This window comes from Sciurus vulgaris (genome assembly GCF_902686455.1).
Source record: "Sciurus vulgaris genome assembly, chromosome: 12".
Classification (NCBI taxonomy): domain Eukaryota; kingdom Metazoa; phylum Chordata; class Mammalia; order Rodentia; family Sciuridae; genus Sciurus; species Sciurus vulgaris.
In genome coordinates this window covers 99792541-99809404 of record NC_136473.1, presented here as the reverse complement: position 1 = coordinate 99809404, position 16864 = coordinate 99792541, and the positions used below count along the sequence as shown (strand labels likewise).

The 16864-nt window shown below is 43.3% G+C and overlaps 1 long non-coding RNA gene across 14 annotated transcripts in view; it reads right to left on the bottom strand.

Moving 5' to 3' along the window:
* The window catches only part of LOC306641720, a 72633-nt gene that overhangs the window by 8970 nt on the left and 46799 nt on the right, over positions 1–16864 (bottom strand). For 4 of the 14 annotated variants that reach the window (XR_013758252.1, XR_013758253.1, XR_013758254.1 and 1 more), the window contains exons 2-3: positions 13806–13917; positions 13066–13219 (exon numbers count right to left, since the gene is read on the bottom strand). This is a non-coding gene — a long non-coding RNA (uncharacterized lncRNA). The other 10 variants (XR_013758256.1, XR_013758257.1, XR_013758260.1 and 7 more) reach the window with 10 other exon arrangements.

Below are 16864 nucleotides of genomic sequence, written 5' to 3'. Positions count from 1 at the left end.
AACCTTCAAAATCTATCTCAGAATGTGGAAAGGGAAAAAATGAATAAGAAAAAACATTAAAAACAGGAGTAGGTAACCCACAGGAGTTAGCCTTCTGCCCTAGAGACAACAACACGAAATGAAATTCTGGCCAAAGGCAAAATAAATCCAGCCAGAACCAGAAAGACGGTGACAGAGGAGATTACTTTAAATGATCAGATGCTTTCTGGTAGTATGCAAAGAGCAAGGTGACAGTCCTAAGTAAAAGTACAAAATCAGATTCTATGCAAACTATTAAGAGTAGCAAACAGCTGGGTGCAGTGTCACACACCTGTAATCCCAGCTACCAGGTGGCTGAGGCAGGAGGACTGCAAGTTTGAGGCCAGCCTTTGCAACTTAACAAGATCCTCTCTCAAAATAAAAAATAAAATAAAAAAGGGCTGTAGGTGTAGCTCAGTGGTAGAGTGCCTCTGGGTTCAATCCCCAGTCCAAAAAAAAAAAAGAAGTAGCAAAGACAGACCACAGGAAATGGCTAAGACAGACATAATTGAGTTTAGTAATAATACCAGAGCTTAAGTAATAAAATAAACTGCTAATTTCCATATAGAAATGCAAGTATAACCTTACAAATTTTTCCAGACAATGTCTGATGACTGCCACATGGACATGGACATGGGTATACCTCATAGATTTGCTGGAAGTAGTGGACAAGGCAAGTCTTCGCTAGCTGTGAACTCAAGGATGGAAGCCCAAAGGGGAAGCTTTAGGGGAAGTCTAAAGACGGTGAAAACCATAGGTAGCAATGTGGTTGGACTGAGAGTGACACTAGCATTGAAAATGTGGATGTGATTTGCAATTGCTCTCCTATCTCTGAAAATCTGTTGCAAGTCTCACTTTTTGTCTAAAAGCAGAACTTCTCTAAATTCTTCTCTTGCATACAAAATTGAGGAAGCAATAAAGGAACTGCTATGCTAAGCTTAATTTTGATTAAGAAGTCATCAGAATTGCAGAGATGAGGAATCTGAAGGAAAAACTAACTTGAGAGCCAAGATTTCTAAGAGCCAAACAAGGAAATGGTGAATTTTGTACTCCCAACTCCTGAACGGTAAATAAAAGTTCAGAGAAAAGAGACCCCTGGTCCCACGATCAGAACTGATTTGACAAAGTTGATTTCATGACTAGGAATACCACAAACTTCCTATCTTCATGAAACTTGCATTGTAGCTGGGTGAGGGAGGAACACAAATCAAATGTACAAAAGAGCATACCATAGCATGTCAGGTAGTGATAAGCATTAAAGAATACAGCAGGCTGTTTGGAGAAATGACTGATTCTAGGACTAGGGCAGGAAATATACAAGTCAAGTTCAAAACATCTTGTAGTGCCAGAAAGTAAAGAAGTGCTAAAAATTAAAAATCAGAGGGGCATTAACAAATATTGAGAGAAGTGAGAAAATCTCGAAAATTTAACACTAACTAGAAAATTACAAAATGGAAGAAAAGAGGGAAATAGCTGAAGAAACTTATGCAGTTTCTGGGCAAAAATTTAAGGAGCTCAGATCTGTTCCTTAAAGTCATGAGTATGTGTAACAGCATAGAACTATAGACATGCAAGTACCAATGTCACTTTCCTAGTTGTTTTTGGTTCTATTGATAAGAAAGATGTAACCATGGGAGAAAGCTTAGAGGAGAGCACTTGGGAGTTCTCTGCCTTGTCTTTGCAAATTCATGAGAATCTATCATTGTTTCAAAATCAAATATTTTAAATATTAGTTTTCTTCTGGAAAAGGAATAATAATAGATCTTTTGGAGGTTTCAGTTAACCGTAAGTGTGAATTGAAATCATGATGTGGTTGATAAACCATTGTAGATGTGGCTAGGATTAACGAAGGACAAACTTCTTAAGGGGTCTGTGGAAGGATCACTTCATTTAGCATGGGTCAATCCACATCTGCAGTGGTAAGCTCTTTTCTGGTACCACACGTTCACACTGACAAGTACTGAATGATGGCTAGACAAGACACTCAGAATCGGGCAGCCCTGTCACATGGAAATCCTTGAGGAGGTGAAGATATTTAGCCAAGAAAATTGCAGATACCCAAGAGACCTAGCAGCTGTCTTCAAACACTTGACAAACTATCATTTGGGAATCAAATTTAGATGAGTCTCTGACATCCCCTTAACTGCCATAAACTTATACTTTCTTGTCACAAAATGCCAGAAGTATTTTTTAGGAACATTTGCTGAAATAATTTTAGCCACATTAAAACCTCTGATTTTAAAAACAACTGAAGCAGAATAAACCTGGAGTGTCAAAATTTTCTCCCAACTCAATCTTAACTGTTACTTCATTTGGTCTGAGATTGAGTCACTAACTTCAAGGAGGCTCCACCTTATTGCCCCCACCTTCAGCCATCCCTTCTTGCAATGGTCTCCATAGGTCCGTCTTTTACTTAGGAGTCAGATGTCTCTCAGCCTTTGAGATGAGACCAGGAATAAGTTTTATTTAAATATTTGCCTTGACTAGCAAAGAGGAAGACATGGCACCTTCCCTGTCTTTCCATTTGATGTATGGATGGAAAGAAAGATGGATTTAGGCTGGGCCTGGTGGCACATGCCTATAATCCCAGCAGCTTGGGAGGCTGAGGCAGGAGGATCACAAATTCAAAGTCAACCTCAGCAATTTATCAAGGCCCTGAGCAACTTAGCAAAACCCTGTCTCAAAATAAAAAGTAAAAAAGGACCGGGGATGTGGCTCAGTGGTTAAGCACCCCTGGGTTCATTTCCCAATATCAAGAAAATAGAAAGATGGATTCAATACTACAAAGTTAATATTGCTTCCTCTTAATATTAATTTTATTATGTACAGAAATACGGATTAGAAAAAACTAAAAGAAATTATTTGACACTTTGCTACAATGAAAGATTATTAAAAGCTTATTAGTAAACCCAATAAAAATACCTTGCAGACACTAATATCCACATCCCACTTGCAATGGAGACCTTCACTGAATAGCCTCACTATTGTGCACCCACTTACTTAGTTGTCAAATGTAGGCATGACTTTTAATCAGCTTTCTATCACTGTTACAAATACCAGAGGAAAGGCGTATTGTGGCCCATGATTTCAGACATTTCAGTCTGTGGCCACTTGGTCCTGTTGCTTTGGACCTGTGGGTGACACAGCATATCATAGTGGGGATCTATAGTGGAGGAAGCCTACTCAGCTCATGATGGACAGGAAGCAAAGGAAAAGTCAGGTGAGGGCCAGAGCCCCAATATCATCATTATACACACACCCTCAATGACCTAACTTCTTTCCACTAAGCCCCACCTTCTAAAGACTTCACCCACCCCCAGAAGCACCACATGTGGGAGACCAAGCTTTAACATGTGGGTTTTGGGATGTACGCTTATTAAAAACTTAGCAATGATCTGATAGAGGGCATGAGACAAATGTACTACTTTGGTCAAAATAGTCAAACAAAATCTGAACATCATCATAAACCAGAAAAAAAAAAAAAAAGCAACAGGAAATGCTGTTCTTCCTTCAAACAAAATCAAGCTGTCACTCTCATCTCCTCCAAAATACAGAGAGCATGTGGTTCTAGGTGTTGGCTCTCTGGAAAGATGTGCACAGGCAAGATGGCCCCAGGAAGGAGTGAAGTGAAGTCAGGAAGGGAGTTGGCACACTTAGGATGTGCCATGCACTGTGCTAAGGGAAATTTATGTGCATTATTTCACGTAAGCCCCACAGCAAGCCTAAAAAGAGAGGTAATACTACTGTTGTTCTCATTTCATGGGGGGAAACTGGGGTTTAAGTAACCTGCCCAAGAGCACCCAACTAGAACAGACTCCTGGGCTGTTCTAATCCCCATGTGCGTGGGATTCAACCCACATCCATCGGGTTTCTGAATCCCATTCCCTTAACTACCATGTTCCATGGAGTGATTACTGAATATTAACTAGCACATGGTTGGTTATTCCCAATCTTTATCTGGAGATTCCAAGGTTCAGAAAGTTGAAGAGACTGCCCAAAGCTAGCTTGTAGCAGAACTGAGGCTTGGACCTCCCCAGGTCAAGAATACTTCTACTGGCCATGGGATCATTCAGTTCAAAAAGCTAAGAATTCAGAGGGGATATTGTTAAAACTCTAGAAAATCACAAGGGATATGAAGTGAATAAACTTAGAATCTTTCAAAATCCAAGCTTGACAGAGATGCATTTATGAGAGCAGTGCTATGGTAAATGTGGTAATGAACTCGCAGGACTCACCACCTCTAAGAAGCAGAAGCGACTGAGATCGGGAATTCTAACAGAGGGTTAAGTTGTACTTTTATTTGTTTACTTAACCAAGCACTGCCAACCACTCTTTAGGTGCTTATTATGGCTTGAATTGTGCTCACCCTTGGAAAAGAAATGTGTATGTTGAAGCTCCAACACCCACAGCCTCTAAATGTAACTGGCTTTAAAGGGGGTGATTAAACTGAAAGGCGGCCCTTGGGGTGGGCCTAATCCAATCTGACTGGTATCCTCGAAGTAAGAAATTGGGCTCACAAGAGACATGCAGCGTGCAGAGGAAAGAGCCGCAGCTCAAGGAGAGACAGGAAGGGGCTGGGGTCCCCATATTCCCTTCAAGGGCACACCTCAGAAGAAGTCTACCCTGCTGAGACCTTGACCTTGAACTTCTACCCTCTAGAAATGTGAGAAACTGGCTTCTATTGTTTAAATCACTCCGTCTGTGGTGCTTTGTTATGGCAGCCCAAGTGAATTAATACAGTGCTTCCTAAGTTGAAACTCATTAATCCTTGTAATAACCTTTTGATGTAGGAACTATTATTATCCTCATCTCAAATGAAGAACCTAAAGTTGACAGAGGTTAAATAGCTTCATCAGTGCCTCTCACTTACAAGTGTCAGAGTTGGGATAATCATGAGTGACAGACCCAAATGGATGAACAGGGATGTCTAGGTCCCAACTCCAACCGGAGCAGACAGACTCCAAGACAAACAAGTACACCTCAAGTACCACTTGGTTTAGTGCCTCCAGAGCAGGTTGAGAAAGGCTGTGGGCTAGTGTGACTTAGTGTGGGTTTATGAGATGACTGAGAAAGTCGCCTTCCAACAGCACACAAGAGAAAGGAATTGTGTGAATTAGGTGACAAAGCACCTGGGGTCAAGCTTAGTCCCCAGGACTGTTGTAATCCCCAGTTTTCTAAGCTTGATCTCTAAATCTGTTTTCAAATCTGTGAAAAGAAATAGCTGGTCTACTATTTTTCAGTGTTGCTTTAATTACATTAACATTCCAGAGCACTCATCATACTATATTGGAACTGTTTCTAATATCACTAATACTTTACACAATTTCCCTGTACACACACACACACACACACACACACACACACACACACACACACACACGCAGTACAAGGAATGCATTTGGAAGTTCTCAGCAAATTGTGCAAATGTAAGGAGCTTTGACGAACCTAAGGGAATGACCCACTCTTTCATTTTCTTTTTCAGTCCCAGGTCCTAAAGGATGGAAAGTGGTAAGTCAAGAAACAAAGTCCTCAGAGAGGTCACTATATTCCAGGCACCCAGGTGGCCTCAGGGAGCTTAGAGCAGAGGGTTGTGATCTCCCTGTGAGGTGTAGAGCTCCAGCCCTAACCTGACAGTTTGCATCCTAAATCTTCTCTTCTGCTGTGTCTGAGTGACAGTTGTCCCTGTGTCACTGGCACTGTAATCTAGTTCTGCCTTTGCCCAGGAGTCTTCAATAGCAGCCAGTCTGTGAAAAGGCTTCAGAAGGCCAGGCATGGTGGTGCATACCTGTAATCCCACCCGCCTTGGGAGGCTGAGGCAGGAGGATTGCAAGTTCAAGGACAGCCTCAGCAACTTAGCAAGGCCCTAAGCAATTGAGCAAAGACCCTGTCTCAAAATAAAAAAATACAAAGGATTGGGGATGTGGCTCAGTGGGTAAGCATCCCTGGGTTCAATTCCCAATACCAAAAAACAAAACATTTGTTTACAATAGAAAAACAAAACAAAACATAATTTTCAAATAAAACACAGGAAGGGGCTCTGAGCACTGGAATGGAGGCCTTCATTCATGTCTTTTTGCTAGTTAGCCCCAAATCCCTTCCCCATAGTGGGACTCCAGGAAAGCAGGGTCTGCCTTGCCTTCTCTGCCCAGTTTTTATTAGGGGAAGAGATGTTACACCCAGATTAACCACTCAACAAACACTTCTCCACGGGCTCAGAGGGTGTGGGAAGAGCCTCTAGCAGCCTAGCCATTCTGCCATAAACAATAACAGGGGCCATGCATCCATTTATTTGTTTATCCATCCATTTGGCACTCATCAAATATTTATTGAGCAGCTTCTTTGTGCCAAGCACTGTTCCAAGAGCTGGGGTTGGAGCCGAGTACTGAACAGACAAAAGTCTCTGCCCATATGGAAATTCTGTCACCACTGGAGGAGGCAATTCAAATACACAGGTAAAAGGTAGAACTCTGTGTGTGTGACAGCTGTTAGGGTAAAAAATAAGCAAGAAAAGATGGAGGGTGCTGGGGTGAAGATGAATAAGTCAGAGAAGCACAAATCTCAGAAGAGCAGGCCAGGAAGAGGAAGACGTCTGGGTCTGGGAGGCATTTCAAGTCAATGGGACTTGCCAACAGTTTGTTGTAGGATGTGAGAGCAAGAAAAGAGTCAAGAATGAAGTTGCCACCAGCAGAGATGAGCCGGCCCGGAGCATGAGGGACATCAGAAGCTCACTGGGGATGCTGAGCTTAACTCGGCCTTAGATATCCAGCCGGAGATGGAGAGCCAGCAATTGAATATGCAGGGCGAGAACTCAGGGGATGGACATGGGCTGGGGTGCCAACTGGGAATGGCCAGTTTTTAATGGATCCCTTAGCCGCAGGACTAGATAAGAACATTAAGAGTGAGTGCAGATAAGAATGGAGACCTGGAGCAGGCCAGCCTTAGACTGCAGAGATGGGAAGGAACCACCCAGGAGGAGGAGAGGGAACAGGAGGGAGGCAGGAGGAAAATCAGACCGTGGGTCTTCTTTCCCCTTCCTGCTTTCTCTAACTCTTGTGTTACTCTTTTGGTCTCATTCTATCTCTCTCAGTTTCACTCTTAGGTAAATAAACACATTTTTTTTTTTTTTTAATCAAAGTGCATGAGCCAAAATAGATATTTGCTAGGTAAATACTATCCTTTTCATTGAGCGATTCTTTTAAAAATGCATGTGGATTGCTATTCGGTGTATTAGTTACAATAAGTGGATCTGCCAGAACATCAGGTTACCCAGCTCTGCGGGTTCTTGGCCCCGGGTCTGCCAAATGCATTGAAGAGCTTCTCATTATTGTTGTTGTTATTGTTCAGCCCTTGCTGCTCCCCTCCTCCCCTCTCCCACTCCCCACCCCCTGAGCCCGAAGCAATGAATGGTCACATCATTTCACTCTGGTCCAGCTGCCAGGCTGGGGAACAGATGTTGTATTGTTAACACAAAGGGGAAAACAAACGGCTCCACTCTCCTGTGCCCTCCCCCACAGCCCTGCCAGCCCCCTGGTGGGAATGGGCAAACAGCCTTGAGAGAGGATGGGGCTCCAGTGAGTAATGCCCTTCTCTCTCCAAGGCTCGGCCCCGACCGGAGGTGCACGGAGTGTCCCCGGGCCCTGTTGACAGAGGACACGGGTTCTGTCAGCTGAGAGGTGGCTCGTGGCGGTGACGTGAAGATGCTGTCACTCAGCATTGAGAGGCAGAGGACAATGGCCCTCTTCTGCATGTGGGCCCAGCCGGGAATCTACCTGCAAAACTGAGGTTCCAAAGTCAGGCCAAGAAAAGATTTCTTGGACGCTTTGTTGACCTATAAGTTTGGTTATTTCTCCTTTGGAGGATTTTAAGAGATGGGAGGTATGTCAGTCCATGTTCTGCTGTTAGTAACACAGGACTACAAGTTGGGTTAGTTTTAAAGAAAAGGGGTTTATTTTGGCTCATGGCGGTCCTAGGTGCAGGGCTATACCTGGTGACGGACTGCTTGATGGCAGGGTCCCAGGGTCGTGCAGGGCACTGTGGGGAGACAGACAGGAGCACATACCCATTTGTCTTCCCATCTCTCTCTCTTCTGACGAAGCCACCAGGATTCAGTTACGTGGGCTCCACCTGATTAACCTGGTCCTCCCAAAGGACCCACCTCTAAACACCATAATCAGTTTGAGTTTCTACCCTCTTATTAGTTCACAATGGAGGTAATGTTTTGACATGACGTTTGGAGAGGACAGACCTTATTCCACCCACAGAGGGGAAGAATTAATTTCCTCTCTGGACCATATAGCTTTAGTCGCTCAGATTTTCCTTTATGTCTCAGGAAGACTCATTCCCCAGCTGAGGTGGGGACAGAGTGAGGACTGCATGGGTGGAGTCAGAACAGAAAATCTGGAAAGAAGTTACGCGTGAAAGAGCAGCAAGAAGATGAGGAGGCCCAGGTGAGAGGCTGGGCGTACGGCCCTGTTGGCTGGCCTAGGTGTTGGAACCTCTCTGAGTTACAAGTGGCTGTGGAGAGATTTTAGGAGGAGAGAGTGACATACAGGAAGCAGATCACAGCTCTGGGATGGGTGAGAGGCAAGAGAGAGTTGATCAAGAGGCTTCTAAGCAATCTAGGCTGCAGACAGAAAAGCCCGGAGATAGCATTAGAGATGGTTCAATTGTTGTCAATGAGGCAAAATCAATAGGGCTTAGGAACCAATTGGGCATGGACAAGGGACAGCTGAGAATGACCAGACCATAGGAAGAACTTCAGGAGTCCTAAGCTCTGACAAGATTATGTCCGCCCACCCTACATCATTCAAAGTCAAATTAGAATATAGTCATAATGCAGGTGTAAGAAAGTCCAACAAGTTCTGCTCTTTCCTGGATGGCACTGAGAAGCTTTTTATTAAGCGCTAAACTATTTCAACATATTTTTGGCACCTTGATTTTGTTTTCGTGGTGTTCCAAGCCTGTGCTTGTTTGTGCTTATTGGGAAATCCAACACTGGAACCGAGTTACAGAATTCATGTTTAGGCCACTAGGTGGATGACGATGTCCCTCGCAAAGAACAGCAGTGCAGGGAGAGGAGCAGCGCGTGGCGCAGGGGGCATGGTGAGCTCAGCCTTGGACGCGCGGAGCTGGAAGTTTCAATGGAGACAGACACTGCCAGAAAGCAGCTGATTAGATGAGTCTGGAGCTGGAGCGGAGACGGAACTGGACACATCAGTGCTCATGTGGGAGAGAGTCATGGGAGAGACAAGGTCACCTCGGGTGACTGAGTGGAGGGAGGAGGGAGAGCCTGGAAGGACACCTGCAGAAAATCAGCCATGTAGGGACTGGGCAGGAAAGGAACCTGAGTGGGAGCATCCAGAAAGGCTGAAGAAAATTCAGAAGGAGGAGAGCCCCAAAGGCCAATGAAAGTGGGAGTCTAAAGAAACAGGCAAGGATGGATGGAGTACAGGCTGGTTCAAGTCGGTTAAGAAGATGGCCAGGGCTGATGAGTGCCACTGTGCTGAACCACAGGGATCACTGGTGGTCCACTCCAGAGCGGCTTCTGGGGAGTGAGCTATGTGGGAGGATGACTGAGAAATCAATGAGTTGGTAAAAAAGAGGTCGCCCGCACATGCTGTTGGTAGCAACTGTAAAGGAATGGAAGGCTGAGAGGAGTTTTCATTTAGCGGAGGTAAAAGCCAGGAATAGTGGCTCACACCTGTAGTCCCCATCTACTCTGAGGAGGCTGAGGCAGGAGGATCGCAAGGCCTGTCTGGGCAACGTAGCAAAACCCTGTTTCAAAATAAAATAAAAAGGGGAGGGGGAGGATGTAGCTTAGGGTACAGTGCTTGCATAGCATGCAAAGGCCCTGGATTTAATCCCCAGTATGGAAAATAATAAAATAAAATAGTAATGGCTTATTCACACCTGCCAAACAAATGCAGCAAGCACCACCAGGTTGCGGGGGAAAGAATTTTGTGGGGTGATTTCTCTTTACACCACCTACAGGTAATAATTGCTTGATGTGGATGTGGTATTCTAGAAAATTGGGCAAGCATCTATCAGACACATACTGTACATGCTGGGTAGTGTCTGAGCCTCCATGTGTCATTGAGAAACAAGAAGCTGGAGACACTCACCACACCATGGAAAGAGACTTGTGCCAGAGGCTGCAAACACACACTGTGAAACATTCATTGTGTTCAGCCCACACAGTGTTTCTGTGAAATGGAACCATCATTTTAAAAAGTCATAAAATCTGGATATCTGACTTTTCTTGAAAAACTGGAAGATCCGTACCCCTTGACCTGCATTCCTGGCGGGTAGTAATTGACTAGAGTGAACGGGGGCTGTCCCTTACTGACAGCACTCATTGACCAGTTCACACCAGTCCCCAGCACTCTGTTTCCTGAGTCCCCGAAGTAGGCTTTATTTACATCATCTCCTTGTCTTTGGTAGGCATTTGTGTTGGTGATCACACCTGACAACAATCTAAGTCATGATTTACTATCTGTTAAAATGAGCACTGCCAATAGCCATGTTGCAGGTATTTGGAGAAAGGAGCAATCAGTAGGATTAAATAGTCTACAAAGTTTAGATTTGATTGTAAGTAAGTAGAATGAGTATAGGTGGTTGAATAGGTAAATAGGTGGGTAGATAAAAGAGAGAGAAACATTCCTGTTGGGCTCAGGGATGGACTAAATACATTTTCATGGTAGGCCATGGCTAAAGGTAGGGAACACAGATCTGGTCCTTTCATTATAAATCCGAAAACTGAGACAGTGGAGAAGGCATTTCAACTCCTTTGCAGGGTATTTTATCTACAATTTCTCAATCACTACATGAACCTCATAGTTCAGAAAACTTCCTCATCAGCAGCAATAATCATGGAGAGAGATTGCAAAAAGACATTTCCTAGAAAATGAAACACAAAGAGCACAGAATATTAGGATTTTGTATGTATATAAGAGATCTACTCTTTTGCTTGGAATAATCACATTGATTCCAATTTCCAAGTGTGTTTTTATCCATCCCCAGAGAGTGTGCTCCTCAGGCTCAATGAGCTGAAGCTCCAGCCTCACATTCAGTCCAAACACCCTGTGGGAGAGACTCTGTGGGTGCTTTCTATGTGGTAGTCTGGTAGGCTCTGATGTCAGCCTCTTTTCATGAGATGATGAGCATCTTGAGTTTATCATTTCCGAATTCAAGCTTTGGACGGCATCTGAAATGACCTCAGCAGATAAGCACTTATCTAATCCTGTTGATGACTTTTAGTGAAACGATGGTGAAAGGGGAAATTCACCCTACGTGAAAGAGAGAGAAGTATTGTACTTTTACCTGGCCAAGTCATTGACCCTGGATTCAGAGCCTGAACTTTGTTCTGTAATTTCTGTCTTCCAAACTGGACTAGCAGTGTGCAGAGAAAGCCCACTTGCCACCTGGTGACCCTAAAACAGTCCAACCAGTGAAAAACCTCACTCTTCAATAAAAGAAATACATCAGATACTAAGGGAAACCCTCCTACATGAAAGATGGAGATAACAAAGAGTAATAAAACAATCTGGAGGAAGCAGAGGTAATGTAGAAAGCAGAAAACTATCAGCAACATAAAGCTAGGATATTTGTTTTACTATCAGAAATACATAGAAACCCATTTTAGAATAACTCTGTACCTACCAAGGTGAATAGTGGGAAAGGTGAATCGGAGAAAGAAGAGAGAGATTATATCCATGAAACAAGAATCATATACAAATTATGACAACTAAAGGAACAATGAGAAACTTAAAAGTGAGAATTAAAACTACAGTAAACTGAGGGGAAGATACAAAATATGAGGTTGAAATCTCTCGAAAGTCAGAAAAAAATGTGCAAAATGATGGATAAGTAGAAAAAAAATTAGAGAATCAAGCCAAGTAGTTATTTTTATGACCAATGATAGTTTATGGGGACAAAAATCATGGTGAAGAAATTGTCAAGCAAATAATGCGAAAAAATTGAAGAACACAAAAATTCCAGATTGGAAGGACTGATCAAGTACACAACACAATGACATTTTTTTAAAAAACCTCACTCAGATGTATCATCATAGGGTCTAATGTATTAGGGATAAACAAAAATTTTCAGGGAGAAAAGTGGGTTACATACAAGGAAATGGTAATAAGACTAGCGACAGACTTTTCAACATCAGCACTAGAAGGGAGTAGATGGAAAAAATTCTTGAAGGAGAATGATTTTCAACTATTTCTAAGTCTTAATTTAATGAGATTGCAGCATGCAGACAATATCATCCAAGTAATATTTCCAAAAGTTCACTCGTAGGTACCTTTTCTCAGGAATTTCTAGAGACAGTGATCCAACAAAATCAGGATGTTATTCAAGAAAGGGAAGACAAGGAATGCAAGAAATAGGTAGACAATGTTAGAGAAAGATGATGATTATGAAGGAAGTCCCAGATGGACAGCTTCACAGCAGGCCTGGGGCACCAGCCCAAAGTGGAGCAAGAGGACAAAGCTCCAGGAGAAAAGTCTTGAGGGAAGAAAATGGAGCCGTATACAAAGAGGCTTCAAGACGTGTGCAAACATGTATCATCCATGCACACCTGGCTTGCCCACCTGGAAATTTATATAGATAAGCTATTGAGTGGAATGGAGGGATTTAGCAATAGAAAGAAATTTGAAATTTGAAAAAAAAAAAGTAGGAAACCATTAATTATCTAAAATAAATCAAAAGATTAAAATCATAGTTCACCACTTAGCTTAGCATGAACAATCCTTCAATCATCCCAATAATCTAAATACTGAATATTATTTTAATTCCCTCATGTCCCGAGCCACTTCTCTCTGCCACACTCTTCCTCCATGATGTTCTGCCTCACCTCAGGCCCCAAAGAATGGAGTTGGCTGTCTGTGGACTAAGACCTCTGAAACCGTGAGCCTTCCCAAAAAACTCTGCCTTCTCTAATTGTTCCTCTCAGGGTTTTTGGCCCCAGCAGTGAAAAAATTGACTAAAATGCTAACAGAAATAAATAGTAACCCCAAACCAGTTTTAGGATAATTCTGTACCTACCAAAATAGATAGCTGGAAATGTAATGGCTCCCTTAGATGCATTAATCTTGCATTGGGCATGTTTGTTGAACAGTCAGTTTCTTATGCATGATCATCCACTCAGGGCAACTCTGGCCTGCTATGCTCAGGTCAAAACTACCCTGCCAGACTGTGTCTGGGGAGGAGGAAAAGTGGACAAGTTAGACAAACACAGGTGTTTGTGTTGGGTGGAGACATTGTTACACTGATCCTGAAGTCTGTTATGTGTACATCTACATGAAACCAACAACTAGCTCTTAGCCTCATTCAGAGAGAGCTGGGCAAAGATATAGGAAAAAAATAAAATAAAATAAAATTTGCTCAATTGCTGAAGATTATAGTATCGTCTCTCAGTAAAATCTATTGGCTAGTAAGTTTGGAAAAAAATCATACACTAAACTGCTAGAATACTTCCCACTGAAAGGTGTCAAAAGTTAGATAGAATCCAGTTCAACCATCTCCTGAGACTCAGAGAAACAAAGGGGCTTGCTCAAAGCTACATAGCCAACTTGCATCAGAACCAGTTCTAAAATCCAGACTGGGACTCCATGTTGCCTACTTCAGAGCTTACCTGTAACCTTCAGGTAGATGGATAGAAACAGATGTTAGAGCAAGGTCAGAAGCTGTAATTCTGAGGTTCGTGAGCCTTCCCTCTCTCCATATGGCCTCACAAAGCAGCAGTAATTAAAAGGGTCTATAAAATCACCAAGTCAAAGACTTACCTCTGCCTGAGATGCCAACCTTTCAGGTTTGAACAGTCCTCTGCATTCACCAAGATGTATTGAGCACCCACTGTGTCCTGAGAGACTTCCAAGCAGATGTGACTGCTGGACACTTGAGTGATGGGGTCTGCAATGAGAGATCTCAGAGTCACTGACATATGACTGACATCCCTATCATATTGAAAGATGAGATTACCCAGAGAGAATGAGTACACTGAGAAGAGAAGATGTCTAAGACAAAATCCTAAGGAACACCAGTCTTGGTACAGGAAGAGTAAGGGAAGAACAAGGAACCCCTGGAACCAACCAGCGCCTCTCTCTGAATGACGATCTTATGTGTCTGCAACAGGGATGAGTTCCTCATGGGCTGCTTGCCTCCTGAGTGTGGAGTTGTGTTATAATTAACTGTAGCTAATGCTTGAAGTGACCAGAAGAAGAAATAGGAGGAGTTAAGGGTGGTAATTTTCAGTTAATTATGGAACAATAATTAACCATTTCCAGAACTTACTGTGGAGAAGGCTTCTGCCTATTATGCCCATCCTAGCACTGTTACCAGGAGAACCTGGGGAGGACAGGGGTTTCTTGGAAGGGTCAGTGGAAGGCCATTCACCCCTCTGCTAAGTGGACTTAGTCCAGATTAGAGCATGTGCTGCTTAGAGGCATGTGGCTGGGCAAATATGCACTTTCCGGGCATTGAGGATAAAGGTCAGGGAGACTGGGACATGACCAAAATGGTAAGCCTATGCTGAAAGCAAAGATAAAAAAGCCACAACACTCACCTTTACTTCATTAAATCTATTTCTTGGAGAAACATAATTTTAGAAGAAATAGGAAAGTGGTAAGTTGGCTCAGTGGAAGACATTGGCTGATTGTTAGGTTTTGATTTGTCCAAGATCTAGGAGGCTTAGTGAACAAGGCTCCTGAACTGCTCTCCAACATCCTGATTATGCTCAGTTCTCCGGGACTTCTCTGCAGCTCAGTAGAAAGAGCCCAGGCATTGGAACTAGGCCGCCAGGTTTGAACCCTGGACTTTAATAATTATCACCAGTGTGGCCTTTCAAAGTCATGTATACTCCATGAATCTAGTTTCTTCATCTGTAAACTGTAGATGATACTCACCCCTAAGGACTGAATGCCAGTATTTCAAAAAAGTACCAATAGCTACGGGGCAAGTACCCCCTCACCGCCTATCTTACCCTTGAGAGCCATCCATCTTACCCTTGAGAGCCGATCTTGCCTGGGAAAGATAACTTTTCATCAAGTCGTTCCCAATTCCTTCCAAATTAGACACACTGTCAGATTGACAATGATCTCAGTGCTATTCTCTGAGGTCCTCAGTAAGTGGGATTCTACCAAAATATCACAAAGCTCTTGCACACTGCATATTGTATGCTCTGACCCTTGGGTACAAGTTGGAATGCTTTTGTGACTACCAACTCTTAACCTAGTTCTATGAGAAAACATTGCATTTTTAGGAGGTATCAAAGGTAGTTGAATCTCAGTGTGGCTTCTGATCCTCTGTCATCTCCAAATTGCCAGGATGATTCAAGATACTACGTCTAAAGCACACACACACACACACACACACACACACACACACACACACTGTGATATAGTTAAGCAGTTGCTACTGGTCAGCATTGGAACGATTTCCCTCTTTTGTTGTTGTGAATCACCAGTCATGATATTGTCCTTCCTCGTCGCTTTCCCTGGCACGCAAGTGGTTCCTCATTTGCCCTTTCCCCCTGAAGTTCATGCTCTCCAGCACCTGGATAAATTTAGCTCTTCTCAAGGACCTTTCTTGACTTTGTTCCATGACTGTTGAAGTTTTGGCGGCTGCCCAAAGAGCTCTGAGCTGACTCCCCTCACATGGAGGTCTTGTCTGGTTCTGGTGGCCACTTGCATAATCGGTCATTTGAGTCACTACAAGTCACAGTACGTATTTGTGCTCTTGGAAGCTGAAGTCCTTCATTCCAACTCCTCACCCTTTGGACTCCTTCCTCATTTTCACCTTGCCATGAACAGCCTCTGTCTACTGCTCATACTTGTCACGGTCATTTCCTTCAGGGTTGAGAAGGAAATAAGAAAGGACTAACAAAGTCTTTTTCATGCTCTTCTCCAGGGTCAGGGCCTCAGATCCCAATATGAGGATTGCACAGTGAGAGGCACTTCATAGACACTCATTTAACGTTTGCGAATGGCAAGTGACCTAACGGAATGCAAAAGGCTAGGATCAGTGTCCCTTAGTGGGCAATTAAATGAAAGAGAAATGCACATAAAGACCATTATGTATTTAGACATGTTCGCTTTCAAAGTTCCAAAATAAGGCACATGGATTATGCTCGACTTTTATCCTTTTAGCTATTCTTTTCTTCTAATACAAGACAGGAATAAATCAACCAATTGTCAAGTACTTATTGATCTTCCACTTAGTGCAAGTAGCTATGGGCATTTCAGAAGTGAATAACAAAGGAGACAAATGTGATACAGGAAAAGGGAGATATTTTAGGAAATGTAGGACTCAATGGGACCTCCACCTTCCTAGAGTTTGCAGACCATTTGAGGAAAACCCAAAGTGACCCACATAATGGGACCTCCACCTTCCTAGAGTTTGCAGACCATTTGAGGAAAACCCAAAGTGACCCACATAAAACAATGAGACAAGAACCAGGGTCAAACTGTGAGGAACATTCCAGAGAGGTTTGTGGAGGAGGTAGGTTTGCATTGGACGTTGAAGGATGGAAAGGGTTTGAATGCATACAGGGGGAAGGGAAGGACTTATCAGGAGAAAAGAACACTGTGAACAAAGGCCGGAGGCGGGAACTGACACAAGGCACGTTTATGAATGTACCTTTGGGGTGTCCTTAAAGATCTGGTCACACTCCAGTGGAAAATGCATCTGGAGAAAGAGGAATAGGCAGAGGAAGGTCAGTATCTGCAGGACCCTGGAGGACTAGGCATGACCCAGTCCACTGCCCAGCCATAGACCACCCCCACTCAACAGCATGAGCAGGTTCCTGTTGGAAAAGGGAAATTTTTGCCCCTTCCTTTTTTTGGAA